This window comes from Anopheles funestus, chromosome 3RL (assembly GCF_943734845.2).
Source record: "Anopheles funestus chromosome 3RL, idAnoFuneDA-416_04, whole genome shotgun sequence".
NCBI lineage: Eukaryota > Metazoa > Arthropoda > Insecta > Diptera > Culicidae > Anopheles > Anopheles funestus.
In genome coordinates this window covers 70,884,924-70,910,833 of record NC_064599.1, presented here as the reverse complement: position 1 = coordinate 70,910,833, position 25,910 = coordinate 70,884,924, and the positions used below count along the sequence as shown (strand labels likewise).

Here is a 25,910-nt window from a genome sequence, read left to right as displayed (position 1 = left end):
GAAATGATATGCAGCCTAAGTATTGTTATTAATACCGCACTATCGTGGGCACGATCACAACCAGCTCGACCGTGTCCACCGTTGCGCACTGGAAGTGGCATCCGGATGAAGCAAAAGTAAACACGAAAAAATGGCCTCACATTCACACAAACCAGAAAGGACCAAAAAAAACCCATTCCATCGAATCGGTGGTCAGGTCGGGATACATTTGCAAAGGCACGGCACCATGTTACTCGCCACTTTTGCCACTCTCCGTTTTACTGGACACCTTTTTTTGTAGGGCAAATCCGTCATAATCATTTGCTGGGGCAGCCGCGGCAACACTTTTATGCGGTGCGAATGGAATTATAATTTGTAATATTGCGACGTAGTTTCGGGGGGTTTGTGTGGGGTTGGTATGGTTAAGTTTTTGGCTGTGGAAAGCCCCTGTACGACCGTTAAAGGAAAACGTTAAAGTTTCTGAAGTGTGAAACGACGGGAAGACTTAAATGAGTAGGAAATTAGTACGCTTCTTTCACTGCACGGATCACTACAAATTTGAAGCAATAACGCTGGAATTAAATTATAAAATGGTAAATAATTCTGAAAGAAGCGCAGCGATGCAGGATGCGTATCATGTCATCCGAATGTTCGTTTGAGAAAGCTTCATAACTCTAATATTCACTAATTTGCATTAAAAATTGCCTTGCGACTGGATCAGTCTTTAACATTAAATTATTGCAATCGACAAAAGGGCTTCAAAAATCAAACCAATAAAAATAATACATTCCATTAATACGGTTCTTCACAAGTTTCCCCCGCTTTGTACATATCATTTTCAACAGCCGTGAACCAACCATCCACCGTTAATCATCAGCATTAATGTGCATACATTGCACCGATGGATATTGTTGCCTGATTACGACAAAGTACATCGAGCCGTATCCTGCTTAATGCCATTACACGCGATAAGCGTAAACCGAAATCGAAATTGGCACAAGTGATATCCATTGGCTCGTACGGATCAGGGATTTTCGAAACACGACCATTCCCGTCGCTGCCTGTTAGCCGAGCGGATGGAGTAAAAAAACGGCTTAATGTGATCCAATTGTACTGCGACCGAGGCTCGAACGAGTAAAATCAATCAATACGGAAAAGACACGACACGGGATGTGTATGATTTAATGTCGTTCGGTCTCTTCCGTAGTGCGGGATAGAATCAGTACGAATAAAATGCTCGCCCTGGTTGGAACTTATCAACACGTTGAGCTTTCGAATAAATCCCGATAACAAGCCAATAAAATGTAATTGTAAGGTACACTCCAGTTCGTTTTTTTTGCTTTTCAATTGGTCTTTCTGTGTGCCTTATTCATGAAATGCAAATAAAGCTAACGCTTCACCAATGCTGGACGTCAATAATTATACGAACGGCCCGGTACAGGATTGAAGGTACACGGTAAAGCAAACATCAACCCCCAAAGCGCAATACTACCGGACAGGCGATTTGCATAGAAATGTATCGTTCGGCAGCCATCGATCTAAACAACACTGAGCGCGAGATATGTGCAATTTATATTTTTACCAACCTTCCCAAAGCTGCGTCAACATTCGAGGGACAGATATTTTTGTTATCCTTGTGTTTGATTTTTATACGGAGTGATTCACTCCGTCCGGTAACTGATACCGATCCTGGGTAAGGGCAACGGGTCAATAGAAACTAACAACCTGGCGGCATTCCGTCAGCCGATAGTTGCCGATCACGAACATTCGCTGCGAATCATACAACTCCCTGTGATAACAGCAACCCATCCTTAATGCCAGCATAGATTCAGGCCATGTTTTGCTTATCGGCCTGTTGGGTATTAAAACCCATCGGAGCTATCGGGAGCTTATCGGACGACGCTGGGCGCTTTCGCATAGACTAACCGGGGTTCCATAACATCAATTAAATTGATGGCATCCTGCTTCCGTGGAAAAGGGTCAAAGTATCCCCCGTCAAAGAAAGGCAGAGAGATGGGACACGATCAGTATGAATCCTTTAATTCAGGGGTTGTCACACTTATCAAGAAATTAGCTGCATCAAAGTGCGAAAATACTAAAACTGAAATACACAAGAATTCGGTGAAATTTTAAAACTACAATTAGAAAATACTTATAAATTATGTTAACTGTACCTGTTAAGTAGTGTTTCTAATGTGTGTTTTCAAAATTACGATAGTGAAGTTCCCCTCCGTGTTGTGTCAAATGTTATATACTTGCTGCTCTCCTTTAATAAGAAGATTAATCAGAATAACTAAGGAATATAAAGATGAACTCCCGTTTATACTCCTGATTAGGATCGAAGAGGATCGAAGTTATTTTATACACAGTTATAACGATTCCCAGATTTAGTAATTCTTCAAATGAATGAATTGTAGAAGTCACTCGATCAACATATCAACTCACCAGGCTGAATTCCAGGAGATTCTTGATAGTTTCTTGAAAAATAATTTATATGTTTATTCATGACTTTTAAAATTAAAAAAATATCTTCCGGCACGCCATTGTCTCGAAGTACCTTGCACTATGCGTCTTATGATTCTGAATGTCCTGCTGTCTGCTAATATTTTCGACATTAAAATAGACACAATTGGTGTTGACGTTAACGTTCAAAATAAAATACTTCTAATGTCGTGATGCCGAGATCTTCTGTTCTTTTCGAGGATTCAATTTGCCGACCCCTGCTTTATTCGAATATAGAGAAACAACCCAGCACGGGCACATATCGATGGATATTGTTTTTACAGCCTATTTGCATACTAGAAATGTTTTTTCGCCATAAAGGCAATTGTACGAAAGATTAAGCCTAGAACAAGGTGAATTTTCTTTTTTTTCAACTGCACTAAAACATGGAAAGTTTGTTTTAATTCACAATTTTATTCAAAGTGTAGAATATCATGTCCAAGCAATTTAAATTGGTTGACTTCATTAATGGAAATTTAATAAATATGACTGAATATCACAAAAAGAAACAAATAACTTAATAATGTTCCATAACTCGGATCACGCTTATGAGGTTCATCAGAAGCGGCTCTTGTAAGCGCAAACGAAACTGATGCATAACACTATAAAAGCACACCCTATTAGCTTTATTACACGTGGAAGTGAAAGTGAATTGAACCTACAGCATCACTTCATCGCAAAATATATACATATCGAACCGTTCGGGGTGCCTTCGGGTGGCCGTTGTGTTCCAATTGCCAAGTGTGGAGTGTCGACCCTATCGCTATCTAATCGAGCGAAAGCGAAATTATGGGGACGCACACCGGTCCGAATTTGTTACGGATATTTTCCGGCGCATGCACGAGATCGCCGATGTGTGTGTGTATGAGATACATTTTCCACGTTCGAGGCGATTCTCTGTGTGCCTTTTTGCCTCCACAGCACAGGAAAAGGAAGTGATCCTAGCGATTTAGCTAAACAAAATGGGGTAACATACTCACCAACTCTGGTGCCCGGTTTGCTGTCGGTGGACCCCGTCACCTACGAAGCCAACGAACCCGGGAGAAGATAAATTCGATACGATACAAATTAAATTAATTTATTGAAATTATCGGGTACGAGCTGCACGGGTGGCAGTTGGCTCACTCAACGCCCGAACCCGATAGCCGGACGCAACGCAGCCTGTCGAAACATTGAACCCTGGAGGCGGATAAACTATCGCAAAAATAAAACACGCACCAGAGGCCGGTAGGTTCACCCATCACCCGTCACTGACCGCATGGAAGGAAAAATCGATAATCCTCACACCTTTCCACCTACGCGGATAGGCGCGCTGTTTTTTACGAATAGTGTGCATACTCCAATTGCCGTCAGTTCCCCGGGGGTGAATGTGAAGTTCGCTCGCTCTCTTTCGTTTGGGATGTATCTGCCTTCCGGTGGGAAGCAGTAGGACACAAAACAAAAATTCCTCTTCCGTCGAACCCGATAATCACGTCCACTGTTCGCGTGGTCTAGATTTTCTCCAAACTCTGGAGCTTCCAATCTTGAATGTGACCCCGACCCGAACTGGTGCGCGGGTATTGATACCACTCTCTAACAAGGTTCTGATGTCGGTTTTATCTCGGTTAAACTGCACTCCGCCAACCAAAAATGTTGAAGCTGTTGAAAGCCCGTAATTGTAACGTTTCGTCGAGTGACTTCCGTCATACGAGTGGCCTCGTGCCCGATATTGTGGAGGTCTGCGGAGTCATCGTGTGCCACGGATGGGGAACAACAAATACGACAGACATCACCACACGACGCAGGTCAAATTCGATAGGATCGGATCGGTGAGGAAGTATCCGATCATGCGAACGAAATAGCTTAGATTCGATAGTAAGCCTTCTTGCCCAGATAGTAGCAGAGTTCCCCCTCATCATCATCATCAACATTCTACCTTTCTTTGGATTTTTGGTTTGTGTCGGCTAAATGAGCACCTTGGCTGCTGCTACCGGGTGTGGAAATATTCATCATTTCACCCCTAATCAGCTACCCCACAGCTAATGTGAAAGTGCCAATCCATCGCGAACGGTCCGACAGGGGTGATATGCGAAAAGACCTCTAGACCCGAAGCTATCCACTATATCTTTCAATGCAGCGAAAAAACAATCACAAACGAATAAAAAAAAAGTCCAATCAAATTACCACTCTACTAGCACTCCCGGGTGAATTGGGAAATATAGGGCAACTTGGGAACCGGGTGCTGAATTTCTGTCGGCACCAAACTCTATACTACCGAACTCCCGATATTGTGTGCGTTCAACTCACAATTCCTTTTGGAAAGGGGGACAAACAACACAAAACACATTTTCATAACCTTGCCACAAATGACAGGTTTTGCGGCATTTACGGGCATCTTATTTTAAGCATAACCCCAAAAATAGAATCAATCCACTAGGAAATAGAGGCACGCGAACGAAAGAAAGTTCAACCGGTGGACGTTGTTTGAAGTATGATCGAAAGGGAAACAAACCGAAAATTAGTCCGGAGGTAGATTTGGAGATATTTGTTTTATTTTGCTGGTGGAAGCTTTCTTCTGCATGAAATCCCTCCCCTCAAGCAACACGCAAAATAATCAAAATATAGATAACTAATTAAAAACTCATTTGCTTATTTTAAAGACCTTGATCTTGTCTGAAGTATAAGCTAAGTGAAGTATCTAACAAAAAAGTAGTTTTATCTTGATATTTAAAGCATGTCGATTGAGCTCTTGAAGAAAAAGGCAGAAAATGATCATAATTTACATGCCGTTTCGCACAAAACAAGGATGTCCCAATATCCGATTGTACACATTCTACCCGACACACAGTAGAACAAAATAACGGGTCGTATAAATCAATCCTCCAACATCATGTTTGCTGGTATCTTCTCAACAGGAATGCCACTCGGAAGCTGTACCTGCAGTATGGCAGCAAACGAGTAAGCATAATCTTCTTAGTTTGTTGAAACGTCCAACCTTAAGCCGAAACTGGATCAGACACAGAAGAAAGAAAAAAAAGCTCCGGAGCCGGAGCGGTCAACCCATGTTTCGAATCGATAATCGAAGAAGACTCTTCGCGAGACATCGTCCAGTCCAAACAACTTGGCCTGGCGGAAGGAAAGAGAGATTGTTTACACTTATGAGAAGTGACAGTGCGCGTCGTATCAATCGGTGGCTGGCTGGCTGTTGTGCATGAGCTTCTGAAGCAGCAAACTGCACTGGACATCCTGTCTGCTGCTATCTCAACGCCTTCTGCAGACAACCAACACCAAACACTCGCCCAGACTTCACCATAGATCATCGAGCAAACCCGGTTTTGCCCACTGTCTTTCACTGTCTCCCTCCGTCAGGGTCGTCTTCAATCTTAGTCTCCTTCTACGGTAGCTGTAGCAGCCACAACAGTATCAGCAAAACCCGGTTCAGTTCAACCGGTTTTCCAAACCCTTTCGGATGCACAATTCTGAACCAATTACCGTACGACCATCGGCAAAAAGGGTAAAGCTGTTACCGTTGCCACGGTCAAACGATGGCCAAGGTACCATTGCAAGGTGTCTGCTTCTGGCTGCTTGTTACGATGAGAAAACGTACCGCTTCAAACCCCGCATAACGGATCCGAACGGAAGCTAGGCTTTCGGAACGCTACGACCACTTTTGGGTCCACATCTTCAATCAATATTGTTGAAAAATAGCCTTGATATGGGGAGAAGGAGAGAGAGAGAAAAAAACATTGCCATCTTCTCGGTTCTCGTGCGTGCGCCAAAGTGTTTGTTAATGAATTTCTGCCAAATGCCCCATAATCTGCGATAATGTGCTATCCAAATACAACATTCCGTTCCGAAATGTTCCGGCGACGATTTGCTGGATTGGAAGCTTCCCTAGAAGGAATAAAATTACCCTCATCATTGCCAATTGCATCACCGGTTGTGGAATGTTTCGAACCGTTGGTCTAAGGCTCGTCAAGGACATACCCTATCACGGTAGGGATTAAGTTTCCAGCCCCGTATCCCCGAACGTACTGAATGATACTGAATCAGACTGGGGAAATGCTTTTAATTCTAATTTATCTATCACCAGCACACAAAAAAAAGAGAAACCCTTCCGGGAATTGGAACCTTTCCCAGGAATAAGGAGGCAGTAAACTGGGGAGCGTTTTGGTAAATTCTCATTTCCTCAATAGGTTTTTAATTTTATTTAATGTCACGAGTTTTGTCCGACGAAACTTCCGGGGATGTCAGTGCAGCTGCTAATTTAGACACCGTTGGATTTTTTTTTTTGGTACCAGAAAAAAAGCCAGAAGCTTAACCAGACGAACGATGTCACACCGCAGCTTGTATGCCTCGGGGAACTGCGGGATCTGGACGGGTATTCTGTTCTCGCGCTCGCCAACACACTTATTGCTCGTTTGACCATTTTGCGTGAAACGGTATTTTGCTTTACCTTTCTCCTGTGGTTTTCCACCAGCTTCCAAGTCGTCATGGTCGTTATCGCCATCGTTTGAAGCATTCGAAGGGGGATAATTTGACGTAATGCTAATGGGTCTTGAGAGGACCTGAGCGGAGGGAGTTCCGCACCTTCACAGTTTGCAGGTGGTTTTGAAGGAAAGAAAAAAAAAGTTTATGCTTTTCTCGCACAGTGAAACCTACGTCAAATCGTCGAACGTCAGTAGCAGGTTAGTTAGTTTCGGCACCTACTCTCCAGAAGTTATGCACTTCGCCGATCCTTAGCCGCACGCTGACGAACAAAACGAAAGGCAAAACTTTCGATGGACGCAACGAGTACGCGGTCCAGAGTTGAAGTATTGTTAAGGTAATTATTTTTGTTGAGTTTAGTGAACTAATGCAAAAAATTAATTAAACTACCGAAATAACCTCAAACAAAAATGTACCTTTATGTTGGATTTCAATTATTATTGAAGCGTAGGAGTTCCATTTTAGGGATGAATCAGCTGTATTGTTTTCGCATACTAACCACAAAAGGATTATAATTTTGCTGTTGGCAGAAGACACTGGTTTGTGTTGAAACCGTGTCTGCCCTCAGGGGAGAAGACTTTCTCATTTTAACCCGTACAGTGCATTAGCACGTGAGTGCATTCACTAATGAAGAACCACCTTGAGGTGACCACACACTGCAAAGGCGACATGAATCATACTTCTTCGCGGTACTCCTTCAAGTGGACAGCTCAAAGCCAACGTCGAAATGGGACGTTTTTAAGCAGCTTTCAATGACTGTACCGTTAAATCGAGCTCGAAAGTTTTATCAACTTAAGCATTTTGTGTGATACAGTCAAAAGGAAGGATGGGGGGCCGAAACTCGGACCGCCATTAATCATGATTCTTTCTGCATGAATTTAGGCATTTTTAATTCAACACGCTGACCCATCTTCCCATCCCGCAAGGGCTGATGAAGCAATTTAAATTTTGCGGTTAGCCATTTACTGTTGGAGTGAGGTTTTGTGTCGCACAAAAATGGTAAGACTGTGCGTTATCCGGATCGGATTGTCAATTCTGGCTGCTTAATATTCTTCCAACGAGTGTCGCGTTGATGGTTGGTATTTAGACCAATTGGTAGAAATTAAACTTCATTCCACCGAATGTGAGCGCGAATCAGCCGCTTCCATGCTCGCAACTTGTTAGTGCAGGAAACCTGTCTCGTTATCGGTTTAATATAATTTTTACTGCTTTTCATGGTGGGTTATTAAACAAATGAGTAAATAGAGGCAAATGGCGTGCAACAAATGTGCACTCGTTTAATGCGCCCTGGATACAAATTGGTGATTGGTGATCGTATTCCCTTCGAACGCTTCAAGTTCATGCGCATTTGTGTGCCCTCCCGCAAGGCACAATTGGTGCCGAAGTAGAAGACGATTTTATGGTCTTGTTTCGCAAATGCTTAACGACCCTAACCAACATTTGCCAAGTGCATAACGAGACAGAGAGAACGGGAGTGCAGCAAAATTGCAAAACTCATGCCTTGTTGGTTTCGGAGTTTTTACTATCGATAAACTTTTAAAAAGCCACTCAAAACAACCACCTTCTAACAGAAGGAGGAGATCATTAAAAAATAAACTGTTTTCAAATTGGAGAGTTTGGAAAAATGCACCTAATACGCTGGAATGTACTCCTAATAACATGTGACGTTGTTATGTTCTTAAAGTGACGCACTTTTAAGCGTTTTTTTTATTTTTGGCTGAAGAACAGGAAGCGAGGTCCCCCCTTTTCTTTCCCTCCCCATTTCCTTGCTTCCAGCACCTGTTTCGAGCGCCATTTTAAGCTTTTTTTCCAACACGAAAAATGAAGTCCTAACTAACTCTCATCCCACCACGAAGCTCCCGCACGTTTCGTTCAGCCAAGTCCGTTTCGCACGACGCCAATTATTCTCGCGCGCACCCGCGAGCGCGCACACACACGGTTAAAACGCGGCCCATCCATCCATCGAACCCTGACGCCCTATTTCCTGTTCGATACGCGACCTAAAGAAGGCATTAAGTGGAAAGTAAAAAATGAGTTCATGCTCTAGGAAAGGTTTGTTTTGCCCGGACCGTTTCCCCCCTCCCGTGTGCCATCGGGGTGAAGACGGAAAACGCGAATTAGAATTTCGTTTTTCGTTCGATTATTTCGTTCCGCCTGAACAGGAACGTCACGGAAATACGGAGTGTGCCCGGGCTGGTATTAAGCGTCACGCACAACATTTTCACAAACAATTTTTCTACCGCGTGCAGTGAAGGGGAGTTTCCTGAGGGCGAGAAGGCAAGGGATGGTAACGTTTTTGTGGGTTTTAGCTATTGAGCATCGAACGGGTATGTGTTTTTCTATGTTTGAAAATTTGTGTATTTTTTCGTGTTGAAAAGACGAATTTTATTAAATAAATAATAATATTAATACAAGGAACAAGAGTTTATTAAGAATAGTATAGAAAACCCAAAAAAGAAATAAATTAGTTGAATTCTATTTTTGTTCTCTTATATGCGTAAATTATATATCAAGCATATTATTACTTCATTCTGAAAGAAAAAACTCTTTTGAAAAACCCAAAGAAGTCGAATATACAATTAATTTTTATTAATCCACTTTCCACGATCAACAATTGCCCGAAGTTTCTATTTCATTTCGATTGCTAGACCTCAGCTAATGTGGGAAGGAATAAAACTATTCATACGACAAACAAAACTAACAAACCATCAAATAAAAAAAAACCTAAACAAAGTCCGTTTTCCCTATACTGACAACTGGCCTACAATATGTTTCCTATTTCTTTAAATATTTCGAAATCAAAACAACATATAGCAGTCAACATGCAAACAAAAAGCTTTCCACTAGCACTAGAGGTGCGTTTAATGAAGCATAAAGAAGCATAAACTTGAGTTAAGGGCAACACGATAAACACACGACACCCAAAACGGATGGGGTCTCACATGGGGCGGGGAATTAATAATGTTGGGCCAGCGTTTTCCCTGCGTGTGTGTGCCGTTAGCGTACGACCCATAAATGGAGGACACGGCTACGATCGAAACAATGGAAAATCTATAAAATTGATTTAAATACCCATTAACGAGCAGAGAAACGAATTAAGCAATAACAAACAATCGAACAGCTCGTTGTATTTTCGAATAGGCTGACGCCTGTCCACGGGTCATTTAAAGGCTGCCCGCCTGCCGTCACTGGACCGATCAAACCGCTGGTCTATTTAATGCAACGATGTTCCGTGTGAGTGGGCATTGAAGTAGTTTTCGAAAATGTTAACCCAAGTACCCAGGCAGGGTCAATAGTCAAACCCCCGGTGTAAAGTTGTGAGAAGTACCTTCGGCCTTCAAAGTACACAACCTTTTTCCCCCTTTTTCTTTAAACTGTCCCACCAAGACTCTGCGCGTGTCAATAGACGGATGTCGCGTCATCTCTCTTCAAATCAATTTTATCACATTTCATTAACCACCAACAGCCGGCAGTACACGATATGCGATGCTCATCAACAAAACAGAGAAAAAAAAATCGAAACAGAATGGAAAATGGCTCGTGTCTACACAGTCTCCGAGCGCTTCGAAACGATGTTGGCGGCTGTGTTTTGGGTTAATTTCAATGACCCAGCACGCGCTCTTCGCTTTCGTCGTATTCTCGCCAGGTTTGATAATCTCGGCAATCTTTCGTCAACGTTTCGTCCGGGTCATCCGGGTGACATCGACCGAAAGTCATCAAAATCGTCCGTCCGCTTTTGTCCAGTTTCTAGTGGGCAATGTCTCTTTGTTTTGATTCAAGTTGTTATTGCTTTCTTCAAAAGTCGCGTAGGCTGTATTAGAGATGCTGATATTTTGTATTACTTACGTCGTGCATGATGGAGCGTAGGATCAGCCGGTGGAAAAACAACTGTTTTGTTTCTGTAAGTACAAAAGAAAAAATCACAAAATGTGTAATAAAGTTTCAGAAAATTTATGTTGACAATTTAAAATCAGGGTAAAGAACATATTCCATCGACCATTTAAATAAAATAATCATCCACAAACTTGACGCATTTAAAAAGTGATACTCATACGACTCTTCGTTAAAGTCGTTAAAATTATATTTTGATAATGATCACTTCTTTACAGAAACACTTGATATAATTTTGTGGAAATCCAACTTGATCTGCAAACAATTGAAATTTGAACGGAATATTTTTTAACAATGTAATGTTAATTTTTTTAAATTCTCGTATCTCCAAGATCTATTTCCAAAAAAGTTTAACGCGCTATTTTGATCAAATAATTCCCAATACTCCGATTAAAATACTCCAAACCGTAAGTTCTACTATTTTGAGCTCATTATGTCTTAAATGTTGGTGGTGTAAAGATTCATTTCTTAAAGATATCTCAGTTAAATTCCAAGGACTTTACGTTAAGACAAGAGAAGCCTAATTCTAGAAATCAATGTCATCCAAAACAAAATTATTTCGATCCCAAACTGCTCTGAATGTATCTTTTTTTCATATTGCTGAGAAACACTTTTGTTCTACGATACCTGACACAATTATTAAATACTGGATCTTGCGTTCAACGAGAGCATTTTTTAAGAGATAAATATCAAGCATATTATCTTTGAAGCAGACTAATCCACATGATTCTAGTCGCGAGGCGAAACCGTCTAACTGAGAAGTGTGGTGGTTCTTTCCATATATCTCGCTAATATCCTGAATAATCCACCGAGATCTCCCAGATATCACTTAACTTTGTCCGAAGAGATTACATTTTGTTGGACAAGATAATTTCCAAAGATAAAAACCTGAGAATCAAAAATTTTAAAACATGTTTCCTCAAAACCGTGATTAAAATTAAAAATTGAACGGATACTCATGCAATATTCAGCGAACATTTTGTTAGCCTGTTGTCAGTTAAAGAGCTGCATTGATTTTTTTCAGTATTTTGTTGGAATTTGATGTAAATTTTAGAAACCTTGCTTTGTCTCTCGACAATAACTTCAACACTTATTATTCTGCGTAGCTATCAACGTTTTCAAAATTGTTCAAGGAATTTAGCGGGATTTTTTCGGTTCAAAAAGTTGATTCTTCTTCCAATTTCTCACACTGATATAATAGTTTAACAATCTATGGTACGGCAATAAAACTTAGTGTATTTGCTAAAATATAAACCATCCAAAGATCAGCATCATGTTTCAATTACCAACACATGCTTAACTGATTTTTGACGTGTAAAATTGTTTCCGTTCACTGTATTTTTTCTGTTTCATTTCTAGCAACCCTCACACATCCGCTACAATAAACGGCTTTGTGGAAATTATTCCGTCCAGCTTGTCAGTTTAACATGCGGAATATTTTCCGCATCATTTCCATCACCTTTCTGTGTGTGTGTTTGGGCCGGTATGTGCCATCCCTCTCATCTGTACCACATTATCCAGAATGAGACAGCGTAAAGGCAAACGGTAAAGATAGGAGATAATTTTCTCCACTACCATACATCAAGAATGAAGCGAACAATATAACAAGCAAACCCAACAGCAGCAAACAAAAAAAAAAAACAGCATCACTCTAAACAATATAGAATGTCAGCGGAAAGCCAGTGTCAGGCTGGGTCGCTTTCCATGCGCGAAATCCGCTCACCATAAGACAGAGACACGAGTAAGCCACAGTTTGCGTAACCCGCAGTGATGAATAATAAAACACCGAACCGAGGCTAAAAGCCGGCTTAGAACCTTCGACTTCGGGCTTGACTTGGAGCGGTACGGAAAATGCCTGCTTCCCTTGCGAACCTGTCAACCACTTTCCACCGCCATGTGTAGGCCAAACCATTTTACGTTTGGTTGTCTTCCATTGCTTGTTCTGTTCCCATTCCACTTTACCTTCGACCGTACTGTTTGGTGTGTAATAAAAATGCATGAAGCATCTGCTTCACCTTATGGCAAATTTACACCATCAGGAAAAAAGTGTAGAAAACGGCGGAAAGGAAAAAAAATTGGCCTTATGGGCCAAGCAAGAAAAAAAGAAGGTAAAGTATTTAAAACAAAACACCTTAGCGCCACACCGAAGGGAATACATCTCAAACAAACCACCCTTCCCGCACCCACCTTGCGTCCCCACCAACCACAAGGAAGGAGAAAAGTCGGCCTCGGAAAAAATTAACATAAAATTTTGTGCACATTCTTCACGACGCAGTATTTAAAGCAAAGTTTTCTTGTTCCTTCCCTCAACGTGAACGAAGAAGCACGAGCAAAGCGCTGAAACACATCTTACGCACTGCCACCTTTCTGCTGCTGATGATTTCCTTCCCCACGCCCGTATGCTTAACACTTGAAGTTAAATGAACAGAAAAAAAGTATGAAAAAAAAGACGAGAAGAGAGCGGAAACCATCGTCAACCTGTCGTTTCCTTGTCGTGTTGGTTCAAAGCACCGTTGACCTCGTGAATCGTGACGGTAGGGAGTGACACCACCGTTGGGTAATGGGCATGGCACGCATTCACCACTGAAAGATGATGCGCCGATCGTGCGGTGTCACCGAAAGTTTAATTTCTTTCGCGTGACATGAGCTCTCCGTGTCTACTGTGGCGATAGTGCGGCCCCCAATGGGATAGTTTTCATGCCGGGCTGGGTGATGGGTGTAATGCTTCATTGTTGCTGCAGGGTTTTCTTTTTTTATGCGGGACAAAAACGAATAAAGGTCCATATTTGATTGTCAATCAGATAAAATAAAATGAATTAACTTCATTGTTTATCAACCGACCAGAGGTAAAAATAAATATTTTTTTCTTATTTTTTTTATAATTAAAGAAACATTAATTAAATTAATTATTTATTTAGTTAATTAATTAAAGAGAAAAAACTTTACAAATAAACAGAAAAACAAGTAAATAAATAATACCAAAACAAAACAAAAATAGAACAAAAATAAAAAAGAAGTAAAAAAATACAAAATAAAAGCAAACAATAATAATAAAAATAAAACCTAGCCAATCGTTTAAAATCTAATTGTTGACGGCTTGTTACAGAAATTTGGTTCTACCTTACAACAAAATTTGAAATTCATCGTCTAAGCGGACAACAAAATTTTTTTTTAAATATTAAAAAACTAAATTTAAAAAATCGAAGCTATTTTATTAATTCGAATGCAAAATTTCACATTTTAACCGTATAGATAAGAGCAACCTTTCTTCTTACACCCACACTAAACCATTAAAAAAAAATCTTTTCTATTTCTTGCGCTAATTCACAAGTTTCTTTCTCTTATCATTGTCGTTAAAATATTACAGCTGCCAATTGTTGTATCTTCACCTTTCAGACACTTTCAGAAAACAAAAACACCTTCCAACATCAGGGAGTGGCTGAGCTGGAATTTTTCCCCGGCTGATCGTAGCGGCGCAGAATAGACAAGCGTTCATGGAGCGCTCCGGAAATAGCGATAAGCGCCCGCCACCAACACAAACCATCTTCAAATTTGACAAATAGCTTTTCTATGCAAATTACTTTAACAGCTTCACAACCGTTCTTACCGCTCTCCACACCATTCGCCATCAATTGCAACCCTTGCGGGGTGGACGACAATCCGCAAGCCCAAGATCGCGCGCGAAGAAAGCGAGAAAAGCATGGAATGCAATCAATAAAAATAATTACAGGAGCGCAAAAATTATGAAAAACACGAACACCAACCAAACACGTCGAAAAAAAAACGGAACCGGCGCTGGTGAGAGATTCTCGCCAACGGATAACGAGACAGACACCGACATCGGGAGACGAGAGATTTTGAAGAGCAGAAGGAGTCGAATTGAAGCGGTGAGGGGAGGTGAGGAAAAACAGCCAGAAACATGGCCCCCGACATTGCAACCGGTTCTTAACGATCCATCCATCCATCGGATCCGTCAATATTCGTGTTCTGCCACCGACTGCACAGAAGGTAAAGACACCAAGAGCAAGAAGTGAGTCGGTCAGATCCATCACCGCTTTAGCTTCCCGGTGCTCTAGGGATGGTTCTGCAATTGGGTTCCACAGCTTGTTGGGCACGAAATCGCCCTGCAGCATGCAGCAAAAAGAAAAGATCGAACGTCCGTGCATCAGAAAGGACAGCAGCAGCAGCCGCAGCAAACAACCAAGGAAGGAAATAACGTACGAGCAAAAGGCGCTTCGATGGTAAAAAAAAAATCGTAAAACCTGTCGATCGTGATGCTGTTAAAAGATTTTGCATAATGAGAGCGTAACTAAGGGCACCAACGATGGTCGATGTAAAGGGGGGTTGCCCAACCTGCCAGCGAAAAGCGTTTCCAATGTGAAGGAAAAGGTAAAACCGATTGCCGACTTCGAAGGTGCGCACATGAAATATTGTCCACCGCAAGACCTCCCCGTCGCTCGCCCTTCTTCCAGAATTTACCACCCATCAAACAAATGCTCACGATCGTGTCGATGCAATTGCTGCCTGTCGTTGCACTTTTGCATCAGTGCAACAAGGGTGAATTGCACTTTTCGCCCGAAAATCCCGTTTTACGCACCACAACGATGGGGAACGATGTCCGATATTCAATTTGTAGGAGAAAACTAGGACTCTCTGTTGTTTCGGTTTCGTTCCACAAGCAAATTGCTGCTCAGCTGCTCCCCATTCTTGCTTATCACCCATCATTCATCCCCCCTTGCCTGCACCCGAGTTCTGCGCTTGGGTGAGCGAGGATAATTGCAGATAATTTTTCCCGGGCACTAGCATGCCCGTGAAGTATTTATCACCTGCTGATGTTTCTGCTGGCGGCATCGGGTTCACCATTCGGGACAGTTCAAAGCAAAAGTTTAACGCATTAGGTGTACGTTTCTTGTCGCTTGATAGCGTGCCCGAAAAAGAGTCACTGCCGCAAAAAAAAAACTGATGCAAAACCGTCAACTTAATCGTCCCTTTGCCGGAAGCATAATTTCTTACCTTTTTTCTTTCTTTTTTTTTTGAGGAAACACCTAAAAGCTAACATGATTCAACTAACCGAACATTAAGTGTTTCAGTTACAAATTTTTTCTGGAATTCATTCGCTTCCCGGTACCATTTCGTGTGGCGATAAATCATTTTCTTCAAGCAGTTTTGACAAATAGTGCCACCAAATGGGGCAAGATCAAAAGGCAAAAGGATCACCCTCGCGGAGAACAGGACCAACACTGCTGGAGGGCAAAATCGGCTCAAGCTTTTGAAGAAAAACCCTTAAGGATGCACTCGCGATGCGCTTAAGCGCTTTTTAATAAACGAAATTAAGCGTCTCCTTCAGCTTAATGATGCATCCGTTCTTCGCTTGCATACACACACACATACATATACGGACACATTTTCGTCCTTTTCAATTGCACCCTTTTGACCTCTCTGTTTCAAAACAACATCCTCATGAGAAAAACAAAAGAGAAATAAAAAAACCAATTTTTCGTCAAAAAAAAGATCAGGTTCGTCGCTTGCTTGACCGTTGTGTTCTTTTCCCTGTTTTCAGTCTTACAAGTTTCGCTTGTTTTGGGCATGATTTTTTCTCCACAGTTCTGCACTTCCTGACACGAACTGCACTTTAATCAGCACACCGCTGACACCCGCCAGCACAAAAAAATGGAGGTCATTCGTGGATGAAAGCGATCAGTTTTGCGTGATGAGCACGAAAATTGAAGTCCGCCTCACGCGTAACACCACCGCACCATCGCACATGTATTTAGTGCGACACATAACTCACGGTGTTTATCAGTGTACACCCTTCTTTCTGTTCCCCTAACTCACCGCCGGTGGGTGAGAAAAAAAATCGTGGAGAAAGTGTCGGATGTTAAGAAGCAAAATCATTTCAGTAAAAAAAATAACCGCCGACAAAATACGCCCTCTTGTCTCTTTCTCTTGTTATCCGCCCCCAAAAACAACAAAATAAGCTTTGGAAAGATAATTTCTGCTTCACTCGGGAGTTGATGGCAGGGGGAAGAAAAAAAACAACCACCAAAAACACACCATCTCGATGTATTAAAACGCACGCTCGTTATGACCCAATTGGGAAGACGTTTAGCCACTGCTACTACCGGCCGGAAAATTAAGCCCAAGGTGTGTGCTGTGTGACGTCAAATGTCTTCCCAAGCGGCATACGTTTGGCGTTTGGTATTCTGCACCAAAAACTGTTGTTACGCCCTTTCGTCCGTTCGAATCGAAGAAAAACCTCATCCGAAAATCTTCTTTCATTGCATAATAAAACGATTTATCATGCTCTCGCCGATCGGATTAGTGCAAAGTATTGGCACACACACACAACAGCCGGAACCGGGCTGCGAAATGGAGGTAAGAAACGAAACACACCACAAAACGAGAGCCTTGGGTGAAAAGAAATGCTCCAAAATGGAAGGGATGGGAGCAACAGCAACAAAATAAGCAATAGAATTATGATGTCGAACAGCAGAACCGTTACGCGGTTGTGGATGTGGTGAGATTGAGGGGGAAGGGTGGTGACGTTGTGGGACACGGTGATAAGGTAACGCTACCAAACACCTTTGCCTGTTTGGTGTCCCAGTTCAACCAAGCAACATACCTGGACGAAAAACTTTATGTTCCACATAATTCTTTCACCTCACCGCTTAAACGTTGGAGAATGGAACGGGTGAAGAAGGTGCGCCGAAGGGTGCAAATTGAATTTGGCATATTTTTAGTTTTCAATCATATAAATTGATTTCGAAAATAGGTCCCATTTGGCGAGCGCGTTTTTGTGTGTATCACCTTCCCGAGCGAACATGTGTCCCAGGGTGTTGAGCAATTTGCACATTTATAGCCTCATTTGGGAGTGTGTTGTGTTCTGTTATTTTTCTTCTTTTTGTTTTTTTTTGTTTCTGGGAGGTGTTTTGTTTGACCGAAATCTGCATGACCGGTGGTTGTGCAATTATGCGCAACATCTGCAAACCCCGCGTGAGATGTATAGAACGGTTTGTAGGGGGTTGAAGCAGCGTTGAAGGTGTTGCGTGAAATAAATTAAACAAATAAATTAACACACCGATAGTCGGTAATTGTGCACCATATGCATTATGTGTAGGTTAACAATGAGTTAGGAAAATTCTGCTCCATATGACAGCTGTACTACAGTTGGTGGCATAATTATATGGGCAATTGGGATATTTTTTACGATTATTAATAAATCTATCATTGTGATTCGGTAGGTTTATAAAAAATTGAAAACAAAAATTAAAAATAATATTTTAAAATTTATAACTTTAAAATTATGATGCACACTGTGTATAACAAAAAGAAATTGAATACAAATAGAAAAAAAGGATAAATATTAAAAAAAAACCCTTTGATATAAATTAATCTCATAAATACAACCGTTTGAGGGTTAGGTTTTTATTTCATTCCTCATTGTTTCACACGTTTGAAAATTCCTAAACCGCACCATTTGACGCTCCCCAGGCTGCGGAACACTTAATGCACAAACCTACCGTATCAGCAAATAGAAAATCAACCTTCATTAAGTGTATCAACACTACGAAGCGTGCCCAAAATCGAAGGTGACACTTTCGCTCGATTACATTAGCCTTATTTATTTTCGCTACCGACCCATAAAAATAAAGTGCTCCGGAGGCATTTTCTTCCCGGCCGCCCAATCAGATAACCTGTCTTTCCTTCCTCAAGCTTCCATTTTTCCCTTTCCAAGCACCAATAGCACAAAAGGGTGGTATGGGTGACCTTTCCCAGCCGACACCTTCGAGACCGAACACCGTTGATCCTGTGGCCAGCGAGTGAAAAGATCCGATTTAACGGTGACCGGTTACCGTACCACCAGCATTTTGGGGGAGTCGGAGCAATGTGATCGAAAGAAATCGGAACATTGTTAAGATAAATAGCCCTGCTTGTAATCAAATTGAACCAGCCAGCCGAATGGAGGTGTTTTTGTGTGTGTTTGATTTTGACCTGTGCCGTCGTACCAGAAGGTAGCAGAAAAGTATGTCCACACGCAACGAGTCGCAAAGAAAAATCATTTCCAACCCACGAGCCAAACTGTCGATATGGCCGAATGGTCGACCCCAAAAACAGCAGCACCTCGCATCGTTAAAGAACCGTGCGAGGAGTTTCTTTCTTTTTCTTTTTTTGCTTGGCCATTTGTCTTGCTCCCCATTAGATTTTCTCCCCACGCTGGTTGCTGCCTTTTCTTTCCAGTGGGTGACAATTTTTCGTACGCTCGATTCCACTTTTCCAATCTGATGCACTCGTTTCTTTTTCTTCGGAAAATGAACCACAAGACGGTACACATGTGGGGGTGGGTGGGTCAACTGAAAAAACCGATAAAACCGGAAGGCCCCGGGTACCATAAATCGTTCGGTCAATTTTGGTCAGTGTGGCTGATTTTCGTATTTTATTTCCAAGTGTTTGGATTTTGGAGTATGTCGCCCTCCCAATAATCGGATGGGGCTTTGTTGGGAAATTGCTCCGGAATCTGGTAAAATCCGGCTACGGACAGAGCAAACAAGGGTGACCAAAGCAACAGCAAAAAAAAAATGAAAAGGGTCAGCGAAGAAAAAGACAAATAATCACAGAAGGCGAATGTGCCTTTGATAATGCGAGCATATTTGTTTGGTTGTACGGAAGGATAAGATCCTTTTCGCCATTTCACTGCAGAAGAAAGGAAGAAACATGATACCGGTATCAATATCTACAAGAAGAAATGTTTATACAGAAGGGATAAAAAAGAAACTATTATTGAGGGAGAGAAAAAAATATCCCCCAATAAAAGAAAAGCGATACTAAACTCATGCGTTTGTGACAAAAACAGTCGTCATTTTGACTAGAGAAAATCTTACAAACAAAACATTTAAAAAAAAATCTTCTAACTGATCTTGAATATGAAGTTGGCAAGACATCGATAAATCTCCACCTAACTATTTTTTTTTTGCCCAGCACCGAGCAAAATACTAATGGTGGAGTATATTCCTCCAAAAAGCCACAACTAATTTATGACCCCCAGCGTTCGGTTTCGGGATAAACCGGAGCGATTATTTATTCCGGGTGAAAATATTTAACCTTTCTTCCTCGTTTGCCTTCCACACGAGTCTTCCATTAAGCATACACACTGCAAATAACGAGCTGTTTCGAAGGCAAACAAATGAGAGTGACAAAAAAAAATCCTCCCAGGTTGCAAGACTCCGGCATCCCGACAGCACCAAAATGGTAGCCAGCTATCTATTTGTGTTCGTGGTTTCGATGGGTTTATTTCTTTTGGCGCTGTTTGGCGAAAAAGAGCTTTTCTTTATCGGTACCGGCGCCCACCTCTACGGAAACGGAAAACAGATGAGATGAATTAAATTCGGGTGCCGGCTATAAGTGTTTCCCTTTCGGTTTGCTGACGGTGTTGCTACAATACATACAGGACTTCCGCGTACAATCGAAAAACGTGCTGCCATTCGGGTGCTATCGTGTGCATGCGAACGAGATACAATTGTGCGCAATAAAACAGCAGTTCGGAATGCGATTTCAATGCAACACAGTTTATAACATATTTTAAAAATATTTTTTAATGTACATTATTTTTGAAGAGTATTAAAGTCATCTCTGTTCAAAAAGCTCGGGAGCATGATTGTTGGTCATATTTAATATTTATGTACCTCCTAGGGGTCCGGTGGTCTATGCGATAAAGTGCGCCGGTTCCACACGACAGGGCCGAGTATCATATCCCATCTAAACCGTGTCCCGCGTACCAAGGACTGCGACTCCGAATACGTGATAAAAAAGCCTAGTAAGCCAGAAAGGGCCGACAGTACCTTTGGAGTAGTTAAGCCAAAAAAAAGAGAGATAGAGAGATAAAGAGAAAAAGAGAAAGAGAGATACCTCCTTCAATGTACGTTTAATTGACCACAGTTACTGAATGAGTTCCAATTTTCTTATTTTGGAGTTCCTAAAGAACCCTCTAAAATTTCTAAGTTTTAGTTTACTTTAAGATAAAACTGACAAAGCTTACGATAAGCTACTTTTTTTCTAAATTCGCAAAGCAAGAAGTGAAGTGAAATAGTTGCTATCTGAAGTCCAGAATTGTTATGTTCCTCACAAAAAATATTAGCTTCAGAAGCTCAGCTGTTCCCTAATCCATCGAACCTTTTCTATAATTTACAGCAAAAATCATTCCATTTGCAACCGTCATTAAAACGAACTAAAATTTATTTCAGAAGTTAAAATGTTTTAACATTTAATTTTCAACCTCCAACATTGATTTCAACTATTTTTTTTATTTTTCATTAAAAGTATTGCTTTTTTGCATTCTTAATGTTATGAGAGTTTATTTTGATAGATATTTAAAGTTCAAACTGTGAAGAAATTTAATGCACTCGCAGAAAAACCATAATAAGAATTTTTAGATCTGTGAATTCACACACTGCTACTATTATGAACATAATTGTACACGTGTTAAATGAACTCATTGTCAATATACACACACAAAAAACACCGATTTCTACCATACAAACTAGTAAATCCTACCACTTTGTTGTACAACGGCATCGCGCGCCAGAGCCCTGTGGTGCATCTCCCGGTGGAGCACTTGACTCGGGGAGGACAGTGTGTGAGTGAGCTTGTTGCCGCGGTCGTCCAATATACCGAGACCACCCCCACGACGCTAATAAATTACGTAATGGTTTCGAAATAAACTATAAATTTGATCTTCATCGTTCCGGTGGGTTCTATCGCCTAGAGAAGTAGTAACAAAAAAAAAAAAAAACAAAGCCTCGACCAACCTTTCTAAGCTGTTTGTTGGTTGTGTTTTTTCCCCACCCGTTTTGTAGGTCAACAGATCCCATCTTCTGCTGCACATATTTAGCGGCATCTTCCTCTGGGCGAGTTTCAGCACAAAGCCTGCCTGCTGATCGTGTGCGGCTCCGAAAACCCGCCGCGGGTTCACATTTTTCGGGTAACGGATTAATTGTGCATATTTTACGCTTCCCATGAGCGATGAGCTTACCGCAAATGAGCTTCACCAACAGCAAACATTTCGCGAAACGATCGCACAGGCGAACCAAAAAAAGGCCCCATTCCATGGTCCAGGGCTTTACTGACGGGAAAAGGTAATTAATTTATCTTCCCGCTTTTTTGTGTGTGTGTCGTAGACTTCTCGCCAGGGTTGGTGTCCCTTTACCGGGATCGAGAGGATCACGAGAAATAGCGCCGCAGGAAGCATTTTGGAAAATCGTTCCAAACAGCGGGTAAGATGGATTACTGCGATGTTACGCGATGGTTCGCATGGTGGAGATTACATTTTCGGCAACAGGCAGAACTTCATCGCCATCGTCACAATGTCTGATCATTAGCCGGGCGCTTACAGGCGTGCGGAAGTTAATCGAAGAATGAACCCAAAACATGGAGGATGGGGGGATGAAAAGAACACAGATTATTAGTAGGATGCTATTGATGATGGTGGACTGATGATGATGGAAGGTGCAGACTAAACAGAAATTTAGCAAAATCCATTCATTTTCAAAGCCAGAACAACCGTTACCAGTTCCACCCGGCTCACCTGTTCGCGCCGCAATTCGGAGTAGAAAAAAGACGAACGAAACATGAGAAAATGGAGAAGAACAAAATAAAAATAAAACCAAATCAAATTCTTTCGATATCCAAATTTGTTTGCAAACGAACACGCCTGGGGAAACTGAACAACGAAAATCACACACCAAAACATATTCCACGCCACAGTTTTGAGACGCACTTGCTGCTCAAACGGAACGGGATCTTCGGCGTCGGTTCGGCAAAAAAAATGGGAACAACGCTGCGGATCTACTGAGATACATCTCTCTCTCTCTCTATCTTTCTCTCTCTTTCTCTCTCTTTCTCTATCTCTCTCTTTCGGGCATTTCGGGACTTTCTTCCACCCAACGACGATCACTCATTAGCCTAAGCCTCGGGGGCGCTCGCAATCGATCGATTGATCGTTCCTAAAAATAAGAAGAACAAAAATCTTCACCAGTGACTTTAATCCGCACACGGACGAGGAAGATTTGCATTACTAAGCGAATATTTTATGCGTGCTCTAGTTCATTAATGGGTTTTTTTTCCTTCTGCCACCGGGAGGCAGATTTTTTTAGCTGTTTCGTCGTTTATTCGTCGTTTAAGTTTTTTATTATTTTCATTAATTCTTCCGTCCCATCACGGTGTAACCGTTTACGATCGTGGTGATTTGCGTGCAAAAGTTTTTTTTTCACCTTTTCATACTTACAAATCTTTCGGTTTTTCCTTTTTTTCTTATTAAACACCCTAAATATTCCCACTCACCGCTTCCTAATCGCTTATGATAGTGATAAATCAACATTCTTTGCCATTCGGGTGTTGAACCACTCTTCTATGATGCATGGTCGGTTACGGAAAGAGGAGCAACGATTTACAACAACCCAGTGACATTTTCGGGTAGGCAATATACCTAAAGTCTCACCACCGGGTGAACCATTTTGCGGAATTCAATTTCCACCATTCCTCGGAGAAGATTAAAAAAAAACTCTCTGGCCCGCTACGAGAGCGGGCGTGTGGATTTATGGTTCAACACTTAATCATTAATCCTGTAGCCTCCACACAACTGGAACATTTGCGGATTGGAACAAACACAAATTTTGTGAAAGAAAACCAAAAATCTATCGAAAGGCGCTACCTTCCCATACTAAACGGTCGATGAGGAAACATGTTTTTTTATTCGCCGTCGATCGCTCATTAAAATTCTCATATTTTCTCATCCCTTCCCAAACACGGTGGCAAAACGGATGTTTTTCCTACCTACTAAAAGCACACACACACCTAGCGGACGAATGATCGCATCCACTCGATAAAAACATGGCGACAAGACAGTTGGGGTGTCCTCCGCAGTCCAGACTTTTCTGTTGTGTTGTGTGTGTCCCCTTTGCGCTAAAGTGAATGCATGTTTAATTTCGAAATTGGGAGAAAATAGACACAAAAACGTACAACAATCTTCCCATCTTCCAACCAAAAAAAATAAATAAATAAATAAAGCAGACGAAGCAAACAAAAAAAAAACCTTTGATCTTTTCCTACCGAACATGGCTTCCTGATCGTGCTCTAACCGCTATCGAAAATCCCTTCCCCAAAAAACAACCGCCCTCCCCACAACGCCATCCAGTCATGTTTTCCGGGATTCATAAATCATCGCATTTAATAAATTTAATGCCGAAAGCTAACGGAGCTTTTGCGGCTTTTCGGCATCCGTACAACTTGCTCCCATCCTCGGGGAGCTTCTACGCTGGAGTTTGGCAAATGGGAGAAGATTTTGGAACCTGCGTGCCAGCCAGCATGATGACAGTGCCATTTAAATTGTATGCTTGATAGGTGCACGATAGGTTTCCAACACGTATCGTACGGCTTAATGCGTTTTGCGAAAATTTAATGAGATCGATGTGCAATTTTTTGGTGGCAACCATTTTAAAAGCTGAAAGTAATTTCTTAACTATTTTCCACGCTAGTAAAATAAAAAAAATGATAGTGCAGCGCTTTTACAACAAAACATATTTATGTTTTTTTTTAAACAATAAATTAGATAATAAAATAATATTATTGACCAAAAATATCAGATAACGCACCAAGCTCAAATAATGAAAGGAAATTAATATTTCTATTTATAGCATGAGCTACAAGGATTGATGAATAAACTGTAGCCGACGATAAGCCGAAGGAAGCTTTCTAAAACGAATCAAGCACTTTAGCAGCGGAAAACATCACTCAATTAGTTATTTTTTTAATATGAACGAATCGATCGATATTTAAAAACAATAAAGTAAATTTAAACCAATTCTCGATTGAACTATTTTTCTGGAACACAACAGCAGTACGAATGTGTACAGATAAAGTTTTGACTACAAGTAAAATTCCGCAAAGTTCTTAACAAATGTCTAACACTTAAAAGCATCGAAATCCAGAATTCTTCAGAGTTCTGGAGAATTGAGTGTAAGTCCTAGCTACAGACTCTTAAACAATATCTGGAAGGACAAGACAACAATTGATGTTTAGAAATACATCATAAACTTCAAGTTATTGTTAACATTGGCGATAGTACAGATCGATAGTTTACGAAAACACATGTGGAAGGCACTTCAATAAGAATAAGAAAAAAAAGCCCAGACACATCAATACTGGATTGCATTCTTTTTCATATTTACTCACAAAATTTGTACTCTTCCATTAATGCCAGCAACTACAAGCTTCTGCATTTTCACCAAGCGGGAACCAACCCATATTGGGAAACCCCCGGCGGAGCAATTCTATCACCCAGGAGTTCCAGCAGTGCGTGTGCAGTCATTAAGAGCCGACTTCCTACGTCGAAAGCTGCGTACAAATTTGCAGACAAAGCGAACTGCAGCTTGCATCACACATTTTACGATCAACCCATGGTTGGTGTTCTCTCGTAAAAGGTCAAATAAAAACGTTACTACCCTTATGTTACAAAACCAATAAACGATGGGATATCGGAGGGAAAAGATGGAACGTGCTAGTACTGGGCCCGAGGGCTTGAAGCTTCTTCAGCTTCATAAAATCATTAAAAATCGATCGCTGACATTTTTATAATTAATTGTACAGCCAATAAACCAATCGGCCGTAATTGGTCCGGCTTTTCTTGAGGAGTAGCTCGATTCCCTTTTGAGTAGAGTAGTCGGAACCTGCAAATGGAGGTTGGTGTTAGACAGCGGAATTGATAGAAGATTTCATTTTATATTAATTCTTTTGATAATTTTGTGTTGTGTTTTTTTACATTTCAAGCCCAAAATTTTAACTCTTCGAAGGACTTCTTTAAAAGCGAAGTAATTGTTAACTTAAAATTTCATTTTTTTATTGTTGATTTTTTTAATGTGTACTTACTGGCTTTAATCCCATTTCATTAAATGTTACTAAAGATGCACTAATGGAAACGATTCTCAAAAAGACCTTTTGCCCATTTCGTGGATTGATTTCGTTTTCATCTGTTTGATTACAGAAAGAAAACACGATGGAAATTATACCATTGACATTTACCA

The 25,910-nt window shown here is 41.2% G+C and overlaps 1 long non-coding RNA gene across 1 annotated transcript in view; it reads right to left on the bottom strand.

The window, feature by feature from the left end:
* LOC125771540 (uncharacterized) overlaps window positions 1-25,910 on the bottom strand; it is a 136,245-nt gene that overhangs the window by 72,545 nt on the left and 37,790 nt on the right. The window contains exon 2 of the long non-coding RNA XR_007419320.1: window positions 10,795-10,847. This is a non-coding gene — a long non-coding RNA (uncharacterized LOC125771540). The remainder of the gene's footprint in view (window positions 1-10,794; window positions 10,848-25,910) is intronic.